The following is a 21296-nucleotide window of genomic DNA, read 5'->3' as shown; positions in this document are numbered from 1 at the left end:
CGTAGAGCGATTCCACCGGAGGAACGTCTGCTGGTTACATAAAGGTACGTTCCAAATCAAAACCAATGACAGTCCAAATTTTGTGTTTTCTGATATGTATGTTTTTGGTATTTTCCTTTCTTTCTTTAGCGTAACCACACCATAAATAGAATAGATTGTAATTTTTTTGTGGTTTGTTTTTCTTACAGATTTCTGGCAACCGGAGAGAGTTTATCATCCCTCCACTTCCAATACCGGCTTAAAATATCCACCCTGTCCGGAATAGTTGCGGACACCTGCCGGGCTTTGTGGAATGCTTATACCCCTACCCACCTTGGACATGTGGCTTGAAATTGCGGAAACATTCTGGAGTGTGTGTGATTTCCCCAACTGTTTAGGAGCGGTGGATGGAAAGCACATCCGCATTATCAAACCTGCCAGAACAGGATCGGAGTATTTCAACTACAAAAAATATTTTTCTGTTGTGCTCATGGCAATAGCCGATGCGAACTGTCGCTTCATCGCCTTGGACATTGGAGCTTTTGGCCGTGGCAACGATTCCCAGACTTTCAACAACTCGGATATGGGCCGCCATGTGTATGGCAAAAATTTCAATTTTCCACCGCTACAACCTCTCCCCAAAACTCAAGGTCCACTGATGCCATTTGTTATGGTTGGGGATGAGGCCTTTCAGATGTGTGAAAACCTACTGAAGCCCTATTCCAGTCGGGACTTGAACCACACTAGAAGGATCTTTAACTACAGACTGACCAGGGCCCGAAGAACAGTAGAGTGTACCTTTGGCATTCTGGTCTCTAAATGGCGCATTCTTGCATCAGCCATAAATCTAAAAGTGGAAACAGTCGACGAGGTGGTCAAAGCCTGTGTGGTTGTACACAATTATATAATGGCTAAGGAGCAACCCAACATTGAACTGGATGAACCAGTTGCACACCCACTGCCCGATTTCCAGCATCACCCACTGCGGTCAACTGCAGCAGTTGGTCACATGCGGGACCAATTTGCTGCCTTTTTTGATTCAGATATTGGACGTGTGTCATGGCAGGACAATGTTGTGTAAATGTCCTGTTGTAATTCTATCTGTACCAGTAATTTTCTGCAATGATAATAATATTTCTCATTAATAAACTTTATTTTTGGTTGTGTTGACCGTGTCTCCTATGTATTTCCTCTACAAACCAAGGCTGTCCTAAAACTAGCAGTATTTGGTCTGTATTTAATATCAGTATTTGTAATCCAAAACCAGGAGTGGGTGATAAAGGCAGAGATGATAGTTATTATATTAATATCATAATTTACTTCTAATTGTTCCACTCCTTGTTTTGGCTTACAAACACTGATATAAAACACTGGCCACATACTGCTAGTGTTATGGCAGCCACGTTGCTTTATTGGTAAGCTTGTTGACGTCATTGCGTCCTGATTCTGTTCTGCTGTATCCATTGGACACAGACTGAAGAAACAATGACTGTCACACTAAAGAGATCTATACTCATCAAGTCAGGTGTCAGAAATAATGAATTCATGATGCACATATACAGCTTCATGAATTCCCTACTTCTGACACCTGTGCAGGTGAGCATAGATATGCCATGTGTGATCACCATCGTCCCTTCAATTTGTGTGTAATAGATTATGTACACAGAAAAGAAAATGGCGGTTATACAAGGCAATTCTCTACTCACCATGTCAGGTGTCCCAACTAATGAGTTTTTTGACACCTGACCTGTTCAGTAGAGGTCTGCACTGTATGTCCGCCAGGGGCGTAACTACCGCGGTCGCAGCGGTCGCCATTGCGACCGGGCCCCGCAGGTCAGGGGCCCCGGGCCGGCAGGTCTGAGCAGGGCCAGGCTGGCCATCGGGCACTTCTGGCAAATGCCAGAAGAGCCGATGCCAGTAGTGGGCCGCTGCACTGTTCCTCCCCCGGAACCCCCCCAGTGCCGCCGCCGCCGCCGCATTTAACTATGTCTATGACACCGGTATAGTTCAATGCAATGATGGGAGGAGAGAGCGTCACCTGACGCTTCCTCTCCCATCATTCCCCGCTCTGCCTCTGACAGTACACTGCGGGTGCGCGATGACGTCATATCATCGCGCACCTGCAGTCACTGTCCTGGGCAGACTGCAGCCGCCAGGAGCAGCGCGGGCAAAAGGAAAGGTGAGGAGAGTTTTTTTTTTTTTTTTCTTTTTAACCGGACTGTGGGGCCATTATCGGGGGGGATGGGATGAGATGTGGGCTGTGCTCTATATACCCCTGTGCGGGCTGTGCTGTATATACCCCTGTGGGGGCTGTGCTGTATATATCCCTGTGCGGGCTCTGCTGTATATACCCCTGTGGGGGCTGTGCTGTATATATCCCTGTGCGGGCTCTGCTGTATATATCCCTGTGCGGGCTCTGCTGTATATACCACTGTGCGGGCTCTGCTGTATATACCACTGTGCGGGCTGTGCTCTATATACCCCCTGTGCTGGCTGTGCTGTATATACCCCTGTGCGGGCTGTGCTGTATATACCACTGTGCGGGCTCTGCTGTATATAACACTGTGCGGGCTGTGCTGTATATACCACTGTGCGGTGTGTGCTGTATATAACACTGTGCGGGCTGTGCTCTATATACCACTGTGCGGGCTCTGCTGTATATAACACTGTGCGGGCTGTGCTCTATATACCACTGTGTGGGCTCTGCTGTATATAACACTGTGCGGGCTGTGCTGTATATACCACTGTGCGGTCTCTGCTGGATATACCACTGTGCGGTCTGTGCTGGATATACCACTGTGCGGTCTGTGCTGGATATACCACTGTGAGGGCTGTGCTGTATATACCCCTGTGCGGGCTGTGCTGTATATACCCCTGTGCGGGCTGTGCTGTATATACCCCTGTGCGGGCTGTGCTGGATATACCACTGTGAGGGCTGTGCTGGATATACCACTGTGCGGTCTGTGCTGGATATACCACTGTGCGGGCTCTGCTGTATATACCACTGTGCGGGCTCTGCTGTATATAACACTGTGCGGGCTGTGCTCTATATACCACTGTGCGGGCTGTGCTGGATATACCACTGTGCGGGCTGTGCTGGCACCCAACACCATGTTGCAGTGCAGGAGATTCCTGCAACAGTCCGAGGCGTATCTAGGGGAAGCGGGGCGGGGGAAGGTGGGGGGGTTGCGGGGGCGGGGGTAGGGGGGGGTAGGGGGGGGGCCCCATTTGGAAGTTCGCACCGGGGCCCATAACTTTGTAGTTACGCCACTGATGTCCGCCATTTTCTCTTCAGACTGCCACACTAGTCACAGACTAAGCAGAAAGAAGAGATTATGGAGATAATACATCTAATATTTTTGGGCCCACCTCATATCTGTATACTAAAGACACACAAAGCTGCAGTCTTTTTTTTTTTTTATAACTACTGGAGATATGATGTGGCCCTAAAAGTAAGTGTGTGGCGAAGTTTCTTAGTTGGCGCACGGTGTGTGTTGCCGGTGGCGATAGACACAATAAACCAAACATAATTTGGGCAAATCAAATTGTATTTATTTTTTAACAACCCAAAAACTTTATTTAACTGCGCCGGCTTCGGGTAGAGTGATGTAAACGTGGAGTCTGAAGCACTGAGGCCTGGCTAACCGTGGACGACGCAGAGGTGGCAGGAGAAGGGGCAATGAAACTACTGGGGTCTGGTAGTTCGGGGATGGGGCTTGACACATGAGAGGCTTGAGACGCACTGGAAGGGTGAGACAAACCTAACATTACAGACACATTGGGAGGTGAAGGGGGAGGAATGCTGAGTCCTCTGTTTTGTTTTTTTTTTTGTGTGTTTTTTTTGTGGTTTGCCTGGTTGTTGGAGGTCTTGGTGGGCTCATATGGCGTGGCGTGGTGGTGGGTGACCTGTCAGGGTCCGGCTGCACTGTGTCAGAGTCCATTGTGCTCGTAGATCGTGCAGCCACGCCAGAGTCCATAGCGCTCGTAGAGCGTGCAGCCATGCCAGAGTCCATAGTGCTCGTAGATCGTGCAGCTCAATTAACATAAGGAAAAGAAAGAAAAAAGATGCTGAGAAATGGCATGAATAGGAAAGTCAACATACAATAGGATTCCAGAAGAAAAAAGTAAAGAAATACGAATGGAAAGAAAGGAAGATTCAAGATAACAGTCAGCCTTGTATACGTACCCGCTGCCGTCTTTCCACCGGACCTTGAGTCCGCTGCTCCTGCCCAGTCTCTGCCACAGTAGAAGAAGAGCTCTAAAAAAAAGAAAAATTCAAATTGTCACATGTGTAGATGTGACAGTGAATACTTACCAATCTGACGAGGCAAGTACTCACCTCACTGACATGCTCGACTTCAGACGGCCCAGGAAGAAACTCCTCATGAGAAGAATCCGAAGAAGACATTCTGATGCATGTAGAAAGAAAGAAATGGCAGAAATTAGGACATGTAGAGAAAGAAAATAGAAAATAAAGGCATTGGCTAGGATATACTCACATTGTTCAGAGGCTTGTTTTCTCCAAGGTGCTGTGGTCTGTCTGCTCTGCTTGGCTGTCCGCTGTGGTCCGTCTGCTCTGCTTGGCTGTCTGCTGAGAAGTGACCTGCAACTGTCCACACCCTCCCTTTATCACCCCTGACGAAGGCTCCGCCGAAACGCGCGTTAGGGTGATGTGACCCCTGGCTTTCCGCTGTGCCCCTTCCTGATTGTTCTTGGTAGCATTTTGGTCCTGCATCTGGGTATGTTATATTACGTTATATTATTCTTATTGGTTTCTATTGTGGTTACCTACCCGGATGCTTTCCTATATATTTATATCTATATGCTAGGGGCTATCAGTGTGATTTACATGTACATTTCATCATATATATTAAGGCATCACTTAACATGTGATGCGAATTTTGCATAATTGAATAGCCACGGTCTACCCATCCCGCTTTGTTTGATTGTACATATGCACTGTGGTTGCATCCACTTTTTCACCTGTTTTTCATCTAAGTAATTATAATAAAGATTTTTCTATTTTTATATCTACCTTTGGCCTATGTTTCATCTCTTGTTCTTTTGCTGTTTGTTCTATGAGGTATAGATGATTGGCCTGTAAAATTGTCCCAATATTTATGACATTGTGATTACACACACCTTTGAGAGATGTTTTGATATCCAATATGTCACTCATATCTTTGTTGGGTCTGCTTCACTTTATCACCTTGTACATGGGGGGTGGCTTATCAGTGTCTAGACATGTTTTTCTCTTGTGGAACGCATGCGTTCATGAACGCAACCAAACGCATGTGCTTGTAAACGCATGCGTTCATATAGACAGCAATGCGGTTTTTTGTCGCAATCGACCGCATGCGTTTCCAGGCGGCAAATTGACGCCTCTAAAAATTACTACATGTTGCATTTCCGCGCCAAGCCGCAAACGACGAAACGACGCATGCGTCATCAAACGCGGCAAAAAGCAAAAACGCATGCGTCCCTAATGTTAAATATAGGAATTCAAAACGCATGCGGATATATGCGGTACAAATGCTGCGAACACTCTTGCAAATGTGAAACCAGCCTTAGTGATACTCACACAGCTTCACTCCGTACCCCTCGTACATACACAGCTCTGCACCATACACCTCCTACACACACGGCTCCGCTCCGTACATCTTGTAAACAGACGGCTCCGCTCTGTACACCTCATACACATAGGGCTCTGCTCCTTACATCTCGTACACACACGGCTCCGCTCCATACACCACGTACACACGGCTCCACTCCGTACACCTCGTACACTATTATCAAACTCCCAGAAACAACATGGGTCCCATATAGTTGAAAGTAATATTCAAGTGAATATATACAGTATCTTTACCCATGTATAGTAACAGAATAATAAGTGTATACTCCCAATACAAGTAATTAGCCAAAAAACAATGGAGTTCTATACACAAAAATTTTTAAATTGAAGATAATTTATTACATATAATAATGCAAAATGTATAAAAAATGAAGCACAAACATAGAACATTAAACCCTAGTGAGACGCACCTGGGTCCATGACATAAGCAACAATAATAGTAATAAACAACATCATGGTACAAATATAGAGCACTATAAATTTCAACAGCACATGGTATGCACCTTATACAGTGGGGCAAAAAAGTATTTAGTCATTCAGCAATAGTGCAAGTTCCACCACTTAAAAAGATGAGAGGCGTCTGTAATTTACATCATAGGTAGACCTCAACTATGGGAGACAAACTGAGAAATAAAAATCCAGAAAATCACATTGTCTGTTTTTTTATCATTTTATTTGCATATTATGGTGGAAAATAAGTATTTGGTCAGAAACAAACAATCAAGATTTCTGGCTCTCACAGACCTGTAACTTCTTCTTTAAGAGTCTCCTCTTTCCTCCACTCATTACCTGTAGTAATGGCACCTGTTTAAACTTGTTATCAGTATAAAAAGACACCTGTGCACACCCTCAAACAGTCTGACTCCAAACTCCACTATGGTGAAGACCAAAGAGCTGTCAAAGGACACCAGAAACAAAATTGTAGCTCTGCACCAGGCTGGGAAGACTGAATCTGCAATAGCCAACCAGCTTGGAGTGAAGAAATCAACAGTGGGAGCAATAATTAGAAAATGGAAGACATTCAAGACCACTGATAATCTCCCTCGATCGGGGCTCCACGCAAAATCCCACCCCGTAAGGTCAGAATGATCACAAGAACGGTGAGCAAAAATCCCAGAACCACGCGGGGGGACCTAGTGAATGAACTGCAGAGAGCTGGGACCAATGTAACAAGGCCTACCATAAGTAACACACTACGCCACCATGGACTCAGATCCTGCAGTGCCAGACGTGTCCCACTGCTTAAGCCAGTACATGTCCGGGCCCGTCTGAAGTTTGCTAGAGAGCATTTGGATGATCCAGAGGACTTTTGGGAGAATGTCCTATGGTCTGATGAAACCAAACTGGAACTGTTTGGTAGAAACACAACTTGTCGTGTTTGGAGGAAAAAGAATACTGAATTGCATCCATCAAACACCATACCTACTGTAAAGCATGGTGGTGGAAACATCATGCTTTGGGGCTGTTTCTCTGCAAAGGGGCCAGGACGACTGATCCGGGTACATGAAAGAATGAATGGGGCCATGTATCGTGAGATTTTGAGTGCAAACCTCCTTCCATCAGCAAGGGCATTGAAGATGAAATGTGGCTGGGTCTTTCAACATGACAATGATCCAAAGCACACCGCCAGGGCAACGAAGGAGTGGCTTCGTAAGAAGCATTTCAAGGTCCTGGAGTGGCCTAGCCAGTCTCCAGATCTCAACCCTATAGAAAACCTTTGGAGGGAGTTGAAAGTCCGTGTTGCCAAGCGAAAAGCCAAAAACATCACTGCTCTAGAGGAGATCTGCATGGAGGAATGGGCCAACATACCAACAACAGTGTGTGGCAACCTTGTGAAGACTTACAGAAAACGTTTGACCTCTGTCATTGCCAACAAAGGATATATTACAAAGTATTGAGATGAAATTTTGTTTCTGACCAAATACTTATTTTCCACCATAATATGCAAATAAAATGATAAAAAAACAGACAATGTGATTTTCTGGATTTTTTTTTCTCAGTTTGTCTCCCATAGTTGAGGTCTACCTATGATGTAAATTACAGACGCCTCTCATCTTTTTAAGTGGTGGAACTTGCACTATTGTTGAATGACTAAATACTTTTTTGCCCCCCTGTATATCAATAGTGCATTTGGACCTAATGTGGACCTAATGTGGACCCAATGCTAGCAATCATGCAACCAAAGTGCACATTCTATACTAAATTCCTTAAGGCTGCCACAGTGGCAATACGCCCCCACACAAAGGAAGAAAAAAGAAAAAGTGCCCTTTAACAGCTAAGTAACTTACCCATGATGAGAATAACCCGGTGCCAATGATCCAGATCCACCCCCTGACGCGCGTTTCGCGTAGGCTTTATCAAAAGGGAATTAATAAAGCTTCACCAAACCGGCGTTATATAGTGGCATTCATCATGCGGAGTGTCATTATTGCGCACCGCCGGAAATAGTTCCCCACTCCCCGGCATTTACCAAGAGCGCATGCAGCGCCCCAGAGTCCTGGTCGTTGCAGTACTGATGCTCCGCCGCTAAGGGGGCTATGGTACGTCTGATGGCACTGAAGGAGTTCATCTGACCAGGTATCACAGACACCAATACATTTCACAGTCTGGCCTCCAGGGGGAGCTAAGGGTTCTATGTATTAGGCCACTCCTCACAATCTGGTAAAACTGGGGGTTAGGCAGGAAGTTAGTTCAGAAAGCTGACTGGGTTGGAACCAGGCAACACCTTGTGGCAGAGGGTGTTGTAGGGGAAGATTCAGAGGGGTCCCTGTCAGGGGTGGGATCCTGACAGAGGCCTAGCAACCAGAGAGAACGTTACGGGACCGCGCCTGCACGATATAGCGGCGGTACCCCAAGAAAGGACAAGAAGCGAGGTTTATTGTGCTGAGTGAGAAACGAGATCAACGCAACAAGGAGAATACCAGTAGGAGTCGTGCTGTAAGACGAGGCAACATCCTATTGAGGCGCATAACCGGTGGCCGGAACGCCGAGGAAGTATAGAGCTCCAGGCCAAACTTCAAACCTACGGCAGGAAAGTCAGTTATAGGCGGGCTGTCTCACCCAATTGACCTAGGAAGACACAGGGGGGTAACAACAGGAGTGGGGCGACGCTAGAGTCCCGGAAGAGCTCCGAGCCTCCCCGTCATACAGGTGCGTCCTAGCCATATCATCTGGGGGACGTGGAAGAACATCAGAATCGAGTTGTGAGGGAACACAAGAAACAGACACAACAGTTGTGAGGACTATCCCGTGGTGCTGAGCAGGGAAGGACTACAACACACAAGCGCTAGAAGGTAGGCACAGATTTCCACCTGCAAAGGGAGCTCTGGAGGTGCCATCGGACCGGCCAGGCTTGCGCAGCCTGGTTAACCGGATTGAGGATCCTGAAGCCTTCAGTAAAGAGGTAAAGAGACTGCAACCTGGTGTCCTCGTTATTTACTGCCACCTGCACTGCACCACCACATCATCACCATTTCCTCCACCTATTGTACGCCCCTCAGCAGGGTCACGGACCGGGTCTAGCTACCGTGACAACCCCAGAACAGAGACTCAGAGGCCCGGTACCGGGTACCCCTCGGCCCTGCGACAGTGGGGGCGCTACACGCACATCAGGGGGAAATCCCCCGGTGACGTCAATAGACATGCGCACTTGGAAAATTGAAGCCGAAGACGCAAGGTCCCTCCAGCGGGTGCGGGGCGCATGCGCAGGACAACAATCTCCATATTGAAGCCATGAAGACGGGAGAAGATTGCATCAGATGGCAACCATGGTATACGAGTCCAGCAGAGTGCACAAATTAGAGTTAGTAAGTAAACCCATGATAATAGCATGTGCAGACCATGAATATAAAGTGCATAAGTGCATCGAATTAATGCCAAAGAATTATGTGCATAATAAAAAAAGACAATATATAATATATACAGTACATGTGAAACATGCTATAATAGTATAATAATAGTGCATGAATTTTATATACCGTATTTTCCAGCGTATAAGATGACTTTTTAACCCCTGAAAATCTTCTCAAAAGTCGGGGGTCGTCTTATACGCCGGGCACGGCGTGTGCAGGGAGCGGTCCTGGATGGTTCCCAGGGTCTAGAGGAGAGGAGACCCGGGATCCATATTCATGCAAAAAAAAAGAATAAAAATAAAAAATATGGCTATACTTACCTCGACGGCCCCCCGACTCTCAGCGGTGCAAGCGGCGGACTCCGTTCCCAAGGATGCATTGCACGAAGGACCGGAGATGACGTCGCGGTCACATCTCTGCTCCATACACACACGGCTCTGCTCCGTACACCTCATACACACACGGCTCTACTCCGTCCACCTTGTACACATGCGTCTCCGCTTCGTACACCTCGTACACACGCGGCTCTGCTCCGTACAGCTCGTACACACGTCTCTGCTCCGTACACACATGGCTCTACTCCGTCCACCTCGTACACATGCGTCTCCGCTTCGTACACCTCGTACACACGCGGCTCTGCTCCGTACAGCTGGTACACATATGGCTCCACTCCATACACCTCGTACACATGCGGCTCCGCTCCGTACACCTCATACACTCACGGCTCTGCTCCCTACACCTCGTACACATGCAGCTCCGCTCTGTACACCTCGTACACATACGGCTCCGCTCCATACACCTCGTAAACACACGGCTCTGCTCCATACACCTCGTAAACACACGGCTCTGCTCCGTACACCTCGTACACACACGGCTCTGCTACATCCACCCTGTAAACCCCTCCTGACCCCACACAAACATCCCCTCATCCAGCACCATGACAACCAGCACAGCAGAGTCCTGCATACACTGAGGCCCCTGATCATGTGACCCCTGACTCCTCCCCTCCTGTGACCTCATCACAGGTCCTGTGCGCACAGAGCAGCCATATACGTGGTGTGCGGCTCTGCAGGTGGAGGTAGGTGCTGGAGATTCCCCATTACTGGGCGGGGGCAGGGGGCAGTAACCCCTCCATTACTGAGGTGATTTGGGGGGTTTGTGCTCCGGGAGACATATTTTCCCGGTGATGTAGACTCAGACCTGGCGGGTTGGATAGTACAGACACATATCGCGCACACTGTGCCCCTCTGTCCCCCTGAGAATAGTGACCGGGGTAATAAATAACATGACGTCACTTCTGACCCTCAGTCGTGTATGTTCCAATCTACGACACGAGAAGCCGATCCCGGATCAGACGATTCCCCACATGTGACCATCACTGAGACCATCTCACACCGCTCTCTGCACCTACAGCCAGATCACTTCTTCTTGGGGGGGAAGGGGTTAATGTGTGACATTCTCATCGCACGGACTGCTCACTGTCAGGATTCTCTGAGGCCGGCACCAGGCATGTGACCACAAGAATGTGATTTACATACTTTCGGTCACATTGTGACTCTAGACTTTAGCCTAAGACGGTACAACCCCTTTCACCCTTAAAACAAATAAGTATGTTCTGTCTTCATACACGTTGATACAGTGTGTGATCCAACATACAGCATAAACTGTTGCGAATTCTGCTCTTGGGTTCCCTCCTGTGGTTGTTGGTGGTAATACAGTTGTCCCTGGCTTGCAATCGTGGGCAGGTGTTCCTGCTGATTGCAGCTCTGACTGGGATATTTAGGTGTGCAGGATTCATTAGCCCTTGCCAGTTGTCCATTGTTCTTGGAGGTTATGCATCTCTGTCTGGTTCCTCCTGCCCTGCTGCCAAATCAACAAAGATAAGTGTCTGGTTTTTGTTTCTACAGCACACATGCTGTGTGCTTTATAATTCTGTGCTATTCATTGTTTTTTCTTGTCCAGCTTAGGGTACTGTCACACAGTGCAATTTTGATCGCTACGACGGCACGATCCGTGACGTCGCAGCGTCGTATGATTATCGCTCCAGCGTCGTAGACTGCGGTCACACGGTGCAATCACGGCGCTGGAGCGATGCCGAAGTCCCCGGGTAACCAGGGTAAACATCGGGTTACTAAGCGCAGGGCCGCGCTTAGTAACCCGATGTTTACCCTGGTTACCAGCGTAAATGTAAAAAAAACAAACAGTACATACTTACATTCCGGTGTCTGTCCCCCGGCGTTCTGCTTCTCTCCACTGTGTAAGCACCATAGCCGGAAAGCAGAGCGGTGACGTCACCGCGTCACCGCTGTGCTCGCTTTCCGGCCGGCAGGCGCTCACAGTGCAGAGAAGCTGAGACGCCGGGGGACAGACACTGGAATCTGAGTATGTACTGTTTGTTTTTTTTACGTTTACGCTGGTAACCAGGGTAAACATCGGGTTACTAAGCGCGGCCCTGCGCTTAGTTACCCGATGTTTACCCTGGTTACAAGCGAACACATCGCTGGATCGCTGTCACACACAACGATCCAGCGATGTCAGCGGGTGATCAAGCGACGAAAGAAAGTTCCAAACGATCTGCTACGACGTACGATTCTCAGCAGGGTCCCTGATCACTGCTGCGTGTCAGACACTGCGATATCGTAACGATATCGCTAGAACGTCACGAATCGTACCGTCGTAGCGATCAAAATTGCACTGTGTGACAGTACCCTTAGACTGTGTTTGGATATTTCAGTCAAGTTGGATTCTCAGGAGATGCAGATATACATTCCATGTCTTTAGTTAGATGGTGGAATTTTTGTATTATCTGCTGTGGGTATTTTTAGGGTTTTAATACTGACCGCTTAGTATTCTGTCCTATCCTTTCCTATTTAGCTAGCGTGGCCTCTTTTGCTAAATCCTAATTTCTGCCTGCGTGTGTCTTTCCTCTAATACTCACAGTCAATATTTGTGGGGGGCTGCCTATCCTTTGGGGTTCTGCTCTGAGGCAAGATAGAATTCCCATTTCCATCTATAGGGGTATTTAGTCCTCCGGCTGTGTCGAGGTGTCTAGGATGTGTTAGGTACACCCCACGGCTACTTCTAGTTGTGGTGACAGTTTAGGGTATGCGGTCAGTACAGGTTCCACCTACTCCTGAGAAAGTCTCATGCGGCTCCAAGGTCACCGGATCATAACAGTACAACTGGCCAACAATGAGTTAAATGCATCTCAGAAGAAGGGAAGAAAGGTGTTGAGACATTTTTTTTTCTGTAGCCTGCTTTGTCTTTTCTTCCCTCTTTCTCTGGGTGGCTGAGGAGTCTTGTGCTAGCATGGATGTTCAGGGATTAGCTTCTCGTGTAGACCAGCTTGCTGCTAGGGTACAGGGTATTTCTGATTATATTGTTAAGACTCCAATTTTAGAGCCTAAGATTCCTACTCCTGATTTGTTTTTTGGGGACAGGTCCAAATTTTTGAGTTTTAAAAACAACTGTAAACTGTTTTTTGCTCTGAGACCTCGATCCTCTGGTGATTCCATTCAGCAGGTTAAAATTGTCATCTCCCTGCTGCGTGGCGATCCTCAGGATTGGGCATTTTCCCTGGAATCTGGGAATCCGGCCTTGCTTAATGTAGACGCCTTTTTTCAGGCTTTAGGATTATTATATGATGAACCAAATTCTGTGGATCAAGCGGAGAAGACCTTGTTGGCCCTGTCTCAGGGTCAAGAAGCGGCAGAATTGTATTGTCAGAAATTTAGAAAATGGTCTGTGTTGACTAAATGGAATGATGATGCTTTGGCGGCAATTTTCAGAAAGGGTCTTTATGAATCCATTAAAGATGTTAGGGTGGGGTTTCCCACGCCTTTCGGTCTGAGAGATTCTATGTCTCTGGCCATTCAGATTGATCGGCGCTTGCGGGAGCGCAGAACTGTGCGCGCTGTGGCGTTGTCCTCAGAGCAGATGCCTGAGCCAATGCAGTGTGATAGGATTCTGTCTAGAACGGAACAACAGGGATTCAGACGTCAGAATAGGTTGTGTTTTTATTGTGGCGATGCTTCTCATGTCATTTCAGTCTGCCCTAAGCGTAGAAAGAGGATCGCTAGTTCATTTACCATCAGTACCGTACAACCTATATTTCTATTATCTGTGTCCTTGATCTGCTCATTGTCATCATTTTCTGTCATGGCGTTTGTGGATTCAGGCGCCGCCTTGAACTTAATGGACTTTGAGTTTGCCAGGCGTTGTGGTTTTCCCTTGCAGTCTTTGCAGAACCCTATTCCTTTAAGGGGCATTGATGCTACACCTTTGGCTAAAAATAAGCCCCAATTCTGGACACAGGTGACCATGTGCATGGCGCCAGCCCATCAGGAAGATTGTCGATTTCTGGTGTTGCATAATTTACATGATGCTATCGTGCTGGGTTTTCCGTGGTTGCAGGTACATAATCCTGTGTTGGATTGGAAGTCTATGTCTGTGACTAGTTGGGGATGTCAGGGGGTTCATAATGACGTTCCTTTGATGTCAATCTCCTCTTCTTCCTCTTCTGAAATTCCAGAGTTTTTGTCTGATTTTCAGGATGTATTCGATGAGCCCAAGTCCAGTTCCCTTTCACCGCATAAGGACTGTGATTGTGCTATTGACTTGATTCCAGGTTGTAAGTTTCCTAAGGGCCGACTTTTCAACCTGTCTGTGCCTGAACATACCGCCATGCGGAGTTATGTTAAGGAGTCTTTGGAGAAAGGACATATTCGGCCATCTTCTTCACCGTTGGGAGCGGGATTTTTTTTTTGTTGCTAAGAAGGATGGCTCCTTGAGACCCTGTATTGATTATCGCCTCTTGAATAAGATCACGGTCAAGTTTCAATACCTTTTACCTCTGCTTTCCGATTTGTTTGCTAGGATTAAGGGGGCTAGTTGGTTTACGAAGATTGACCTTCGGGGGGCATATAATCTTGTTCGTATTAAGCAGGGTGATGAATGGAAAACTGCGTTTAATACGCCCGAAGGCCATTTTGAATACCTTGTGATGCCATTTGGGCTCTCTAATGCTCCATCTGTTTTTCAGTCCTTCATGCACGATATCTTCCGGACTTATCTTGATAAATTCATGATTGTATATTTGGATGACATTTTATTTTTTTCCGATGATTGGGAGTCTCATGTGGAACAGGTCAGGATGGTATTTCAGATCCTTCGTGATAATGCTTTGTTTGTGAAGGGGTCTAAGTGTCTCTTTGGAGTGCAGAAGGTTTCTTTTTTGGGCTTCATTTTTTCTCCCTCATCTATAGAGATGGATCCGGTTAAGGTTCAGGCCATTCATGATTGGATTCAACCCACATCTGTGAAGAGCCTTCAGAAATTTTTGGGCTTTGCTAATTTTTATCGCCGTTTCATTGCTAACTTCTCCAGTGTGGTTAAACCCTTGACCGATTTGATGAAGAAAGGAGCTGATGTGACGAATTGGTCCTCTGCGGCTGTCTCTGCCTTTCAGGAGCTTAAACGCCGATTTACTTCTGCCCCGGTGTTGCGTCAACCGGATGTTTCTCTTCCGTTTCAGGTTGAGGTTGACGCTTCTGAGATTGGGGCAGGGGCCGTTTTGTCTCAGAGGGATCCTGTTGGTTCCTTGATGAAACCGTGTGCCTTCTTTTCGCGTAAGTTTTCACCCGCTGAACGCAATTATGATGTCGGCAATCGGGAGTTGTTGGCTATGAAGTGGGCGTTTGAGGAGTGGCGACATTGGCTTGAGGGAGCTAAGCACTGTATTGTGGTCTTGACCGATCATAAAAATCTGATTTACCTCGAGTCTGCCAGATGGCTGAATCCTAGACAGGCTCGATGGTCCTTGTTTTTTTCCCGTTTTGATTTCGTGGTCTCGTATCTTCCGGTTTCTAAGAATATTAAGGCTGATGCCCTCTCTAGGAGTTTTTTGCCTGATTCTCCTGAGGTCCTTGAACCGGTCGGCATTCTGAAAGAAGGGGTGGTCCTTTCTGCCATTTCCCCTGATTTACGACGGGTTCTTCAGGAATTTCAGGCTGATAAACCTGACCGCTGTCCAGTGGGGAAACTGTTTGTTCCTGATAGATGGACTAGTAGAGTGATTTCTGAGGTTCATTGTTCTGTGTTGGCTGGCCATCCTGGTATTTTTGGTACCAGAGATTTGGTTGGTAGGTCCTTTTGGTGGCCTTCTTTGTCTCGTGATGTGCGTTCTTTTGTGCAGTCCTGTGGGACTTGTGCGCGGGCCAAGCCTTGTTGTTCCCGTGCTAGTGGGTTGCTTTTGCCTTTGCCGGTCCCTGAGAGGCCCTGGACGCATATTTCTATGGATTTTATTTCTGATCTTCCGGTTTCCCAGAGGATGTCGGTTATCTGGGTTGTTTGTGACCGGTTCTCTAAGATGGTCCATTTGGTGCCTTTGCCTAAATTGCCTTCCTCTTCTGATTTGGTTCCGTTGTTTTCTCAGCATGTGGTTCATTTGCATGGTATTCCGGAGAATATTGTGTCCGACAGAGGTTCCCAGTTTGTTTCTAGGTTTTGGCGGGCCTTTTGTGCTAGGCTGGGCATTGATTTCTTTTTCTTCGGCATTTCATCCTCAGACAAATGGCCAGACCGAGCGAACTAATCAGACTTTGGAAACTTATTTGAGATGCTTTGTGTCTGCTGTTCAGGATGATTGGGTGGCTTTCTTGCCATTGGCCGAGTTTGCCCTTAATAATCGGGCTAGTTCGGCTACCTTGGTTTCACCCTTCTTTTGTAATTTTGGTTTTCATCCTCGTTTTTCTTCGGGGCAGGTTGAGCCTTCTGACTGTCCTGGTGTGGATTCTGTGGTTGACAGGTTGCAGCAGATTTGGGCTCATGTGGTGGACAATTTGGTGTTGTCTCAGGAGGAGGCTCAACGTTTTGCTAACCGTCGTCGGTGTGTTGGTTCCCGGCTTCGGGTTGGGGATCTGGTCTGGTTGTCTTCCCGTCATGTTCCTATGAAGGTTTCTTCCCCTAAGTTTAAGCCTCGGTTTATTGGTCCTTATAGGATTTCTGAGATTATTAATCCGGTGTCTTTTCGATTGGCCCTTCCGGCCTCTTTTGCTATCCATAATGTCTTCCATAGATCTTTATTGCGGAAATATGTGGTGCCCGTTGTTCCCTCTGTTGATCCTCCAGCCCCTGTGTTGGTTGATGGGGAGTTGGAGTATGAGGTTGAGAAGATTTTGGATTTTCGCTTTTCGAGGCGGAGGCTTCAGTACCTTGTCAAATGGAAGGCTTATGGCCAGGAGGATAATTCTTGGGTTTTTGCCTCTGATGTCCATGCTGCTGATTTGGTCCGTGCCTTTCATCTGGCTCGTCCTGATCGGCCTGGGGGCTCTGGTGGGGGTTCGGTGACCTCTCCTCAAGGGGGGTACTGTTGTGAATTCTGCTCTTGGGTTCCCTACGGTGGTTGTTGGTGGTAATACAGTTGTCCCTGGCTTGCAATCCTGGGCAGGTGTTCCTGCTGATTGCAGCTCTGACTGGGGTATTTAGGTGTGCAGGATTCATTAGCCCTTGCCAGTTGTCCATTGTTCTTGGAGGTTATGCAAATCTGTCTGGTTCCTCCTGCCCTGCTGCCAAATCAACAAAGATAAGTGTCTGGTTTTTGTTTCTATAGCACACATGCTGTGTGCTTTACAATTCAGTGCTATTCATTGTTTTTTCTTGTCCAGCTTAGACTGTGTTTGGATATTTCAGTCAAGTTGGATTCTCAGGAGATGCAGATATACATTCCATGTCTTTAGTTAGATGGTGGAATTTTTGTATTATCTGCTGTGGGTATTTTTAGGGTTTTAATACTGACCGCTTAGTATTCTGTCCTATCCTTTCCTATTTAGCTAGCGTGGCCTCTTTTGCTAAATCCTAATTTCTGCCTGCGTGTGTCTTTCCTCTAATACTCACAGTCAATATTTGTGGGGGGCTGCCTATCCTTTGGGGTTCTGCTCTGAGGCAAGATAGAATTCCCATTTCCATCTATAGGGGTATTTAGTCCTTCGGCTGTGTCGAGGTGTCTAGGATGTGTTAGGTACACCCCACGGCTACTTCTAGTTGCGGTGTCAGTTTAGGGTTTGCAGTCAGTACAGGTTCCACCTATCTCATGTGGCTCCAAGGTCACCGGATCATAACAATAAACCACTTCTGTCCTCCAAATAAGCAGACTGTTCTCTGTAGTCTAACTTGTTTATTGGTAAACAGGTATTGTAAATGCGGTAGAACTATAAGAATACAAATGACATAAATAAGTATTGGGCCAAATAATAAACACACTTTACAACTAACAGAGAAAGTATACAGTATGATGCAACTTGTGTATATAACTACATACAGTAAGTCTCTGATAAGCCGGATTACTCACCGGTAATGCTCTTTTAATGAGTCCACGACAGCACCCCACTGGAGAGAGGGATCCGCCCCGCAGGAACAGGAAACCTATTGAGAAATAAAAGATGGCGGTCCGCCTCTCCTCCTCAGTTTTGATTTCAGAGTACCCGGAGGACCGCCAGTATTAGGCAAATATCATTTATTTCATTCTTTAAACTTATTTGCTTATGATTAAAAGGAATTTACTCAATCAGTATTATATTGATCTAGGGCGGGATGTAAGAGGGTGCTGTCGTGGACTCATTAAAAGAGCATTACCGGTGAGTAATCCGGCTTTTTACTCTTCGCCACGACAGCACCCCACTGGAGATCTTTCAGAGACCATCACCTAGGGAGGGGACCACCGTGCTGAGGACAGTCCTGCCAAAGTCTAGGTCAGAAGTTGACGATAGGTCTAGCCTATAGTGGTTATAGAATGTAGAAGGATTTGACCACGTTGCCGCCTTACATATAGTTTCAATCGGGACGTCTCCCCTCTCTGCCCAGGAGGATGCCATCGCTCTGGTGGAGTGTGCCGTTATGCCTTCCGGAGGGATTTCTTTCCTCGCGGAGTAAGCCAGTCTGATAGATTCTCTGATCCACCGGGATAAGGTGCTTTTTGTTACTCCATGACCCTTCTTGACACCCTGGAAGGAAATAAACAGAGCCCTACTCTGTCGCCAGCTGCTGGTCTTTTCAATGTATTTTAACACTACTCTTTTAACGTCTAGAGTGTGATATTTTTGTTCTTCAGGAGTGGATGGATTACTGAAGAAAGTGGGCAAGATTATTTCTTGTGACCTGTGGAATTTTTTCGCTACTTTGGGTAGATAGGAAGGGTCTGGTTTAAGAATTAGTTTATCCTGAAAGGTTAACAAAAAAGGTGGATCTATGGAGAGTGCTTGGATGTCACTGATTCTCCTAGCTGAAGTCAGTGCTACCAAGAGGGCCGTCTTTAGTGATAGACATTTAATTGATATTGAGTCTATTGGCTCGAATGGAGAGTCTGTTAGGGCTTGTAAGACTAAATTTAAATCCCATGGTGGAATCCTAGGTATGCTAACTGGATTCATTCTTTCGCAGGCCGTAATAAATCTGGATACCCATCTATCCCCCGCGATGTTATGGCCATAGAGGGCTCCTAGTGCTGAAACATGAACCTTTAAGGTGTTTACAGTTAGACCCAGTTCTCTCCCTTTTTGAAGAAATTCCAAGATAGAGTATATAGGAATTTCTGATGTATTGGTAGATGTATGGAATTGCAGGAATTTTTTCCATACTCTCGTATAGATTTTTGTGGTGGAGGGTTTCCTACTATGGAGAAGTGTATCAACCAAACCCCCCGAGAACCCTCTTGACCTTAGCATCTGCCTCTCAAGTTCCAGGCCGTCAGGTGAAGATTGTCCACCTGAGGGTGGAAAAACGGACCTTGGAAGAGAAGATTGGGCGTTGAGGGGAGGACCCAAGGATCTGAGATCGACATAGTCTGTAGCCACGAGAACCATGGTCTCTTGGGCCAGAATGGAGCTATCAGTACAACTCTCGCCCCTTCCTCCCTGATTTTGCGTATGACTTGAGGTAGCAATATGATTGGAGGAAACGCGTACGCCAGACTGAACTGCCAAGGGGCTTGGAGAGCGTCCAGAATGTCCGGATGATCCGCTGGTGATAGGGAGGCGAATCTCTGAACTTTTCTGTTTCTTCTTGTGGCGAAGAGATCTATCTGAGGACGGCCCCAAAGAGATACTATGTCCAGGAAAATTTGTTGGTTTAGACACCACTCCCCTTGTTTTAGGGTGTGTCGGCTTAGAAAGTCCGCCTGCTGATTGCTTGCTCCTCTTATGTGCAACGCAGTAAGGGATGCTAGATGATTTTCTGCTAGATTTAAAATTTCCGTAGCAGAAGACATCAGAGTCTCTGATCGCGTACCTCCTTGACGGTTTAGATACGCCACGGTGGTGGTGTTGTCGGACAGGACTCTGACGTTTTTCCCCCGAAGCTGTGGGAGGAAATGGTATAAGGCGTACTTTACAGCATTTAGTTCTTTGAAGTTAGAGGAGCTGCAGCTTTCCTCTATGCTCCATGATCCCTGGCAATAATCATTCCCCATATGAGCGCCCCATCCATGAGGACTGGCGTCAGTGGTTATGGTATGAGATGGCGTTATTACCCATGGAACCCCACTCATCAAATGGTCTGAGTCTAGCCACCACTCTAAGGAAGTTAAAACCTCCTGAGATAAGGTTATTTTTGCATTTAGATGACCCAATAACCGTTTATCCTCTTGTAAAACTTGATGTTGCAGTGTTCTAGTGTGGTGTTGAGCCCATCTTACTGCAGGTATACAAGAGATTAGAGACCCTAATAATGACATAGCCTGTCTTAGGGATATACGTGGATTGTTTATTGCGGCTAGGACTTTGTGTCTGATCAGTGAAATTTTTACCTGTGGCAGAAGACACTTTTGAGATATAGAGTCTAAATGGAACCCCAAGAACGCTTGACGGGAAAGTGGAGTGAGTCTGGATTTGTCGGTATTGATTATCCAGCCCAGGCCCTGTAGAGAGGAAATTGTGTGAGCTAAACGGTCAGTACATTGAGTAGCTGAATTTCCTATTACCAGAAAATCATCCAGATAGGGCACAATCAAGGTTTCCTTCTGGCGAAGGTAGGCCATCACCTCTAGCATTATCTTGGTGAAGATCCTCGGTGCTGTTGAGAGGCCGAAGGGCAGGGCCACATATTGAAAATGATGAACCTCGTTGTTGATTTTTACCGCCACCCTGAGGAATTTCTGGTATCTGTTATGAATAGGGAGATGATAATATGCATCTTTTAGATCAATGCCCCCCATCATACAATTTGGGAAGAGGAGCTTTATGGTGGATCTAATGGACTCCATTTTAAAGGTATAATTTTCGATAAATAAGTTGAGTTTTTTAAGGTTAATGATTGTCCTGAAAGAACCGTCGGGTTTAGAGATTAGGAATAGGGGAGAGTAGAACCCCCTACCCTCCTGTCCCACCGGAACTTGGACTAGGACCCGTTTTGATAATAGGGTTTGAATTTCAAGCTCTAACGCCTGTTGCTGTATAGGCGAGCTGAAAGATGTTATAATATAAGACTCGTGGGGGACACGAGAGAATTTTAATTTAATTCCATCTCGGATGATATTTAAAACCCACAAGCTAGATGTTATCTTTTCCCATTGAGTGGCGAAAAACTTCAATCTACCCCCAACTGGTATATCCTCAGTATTTGTTATCTTTTGAGGGGTTGGGTCTTCTGAACATGGTACCTCTCTGCTTTTCATCTTTAGTGGTCCATGTTGTAGACCTATCCGTTTGCTTTCTTTTGCCAAACGGTCTCCTTTTGAAGGCTCTCCTATAAAAAGGAATGGAAGAGTCAGGAAAAGCTTTTTTCCTGTCTTTCGCCTTCTTTAGTATGTCATCTAGAGTTTTGCCAAAGAGGAACTCACCCTC

At 46.7% G+C, this 21296-nt stretch overlaps 1 protein-coding gene across 1 annotated transcript in view; it reads left to right on the top strand.

Annotated features, from left to right (window-relative positions):
• The first annotated feature begins 10491 nt into the window (after window positions 1–10491).
• LOC143766203 (gastrula zinc finger protein XlCGF66.1-like) overlaps window positions 10492–21296 on the top strand; it is a 30302-nt gene continuing 19497 nt past the window's right edge. Inside the window, exon 1 of the mRNA XM_077253693.1 lies at window positions 10492–10540. The gene's annotated coding sequence lies outside the window, so the exon portion shown is untranslated. The remainder of the gene's footprint in view (window positions 10541–21296) is intronic.

Source organism: Ranitomeya variabilis, chromosome 4, assembly GCF_051348905.1.
Source record: "Ranitomeya variabilis isolate aRanVar5 chromosome 4, aRanVar5.hap1, whole genome shotgun sequence".
In the NCBI taxonomy this organism is placed as follows: Eukaryota; Metazoa; Chordata; class Amphibia; order Anura; family Dendrobatidae; genus Ranitomeya; species Ranitomeya variabilis.
The sequence above is the reverse complement of the archived record's forward strand: the minus strand, read 5'-3'. Positions and strand labels throughout refer to the sequence as shown.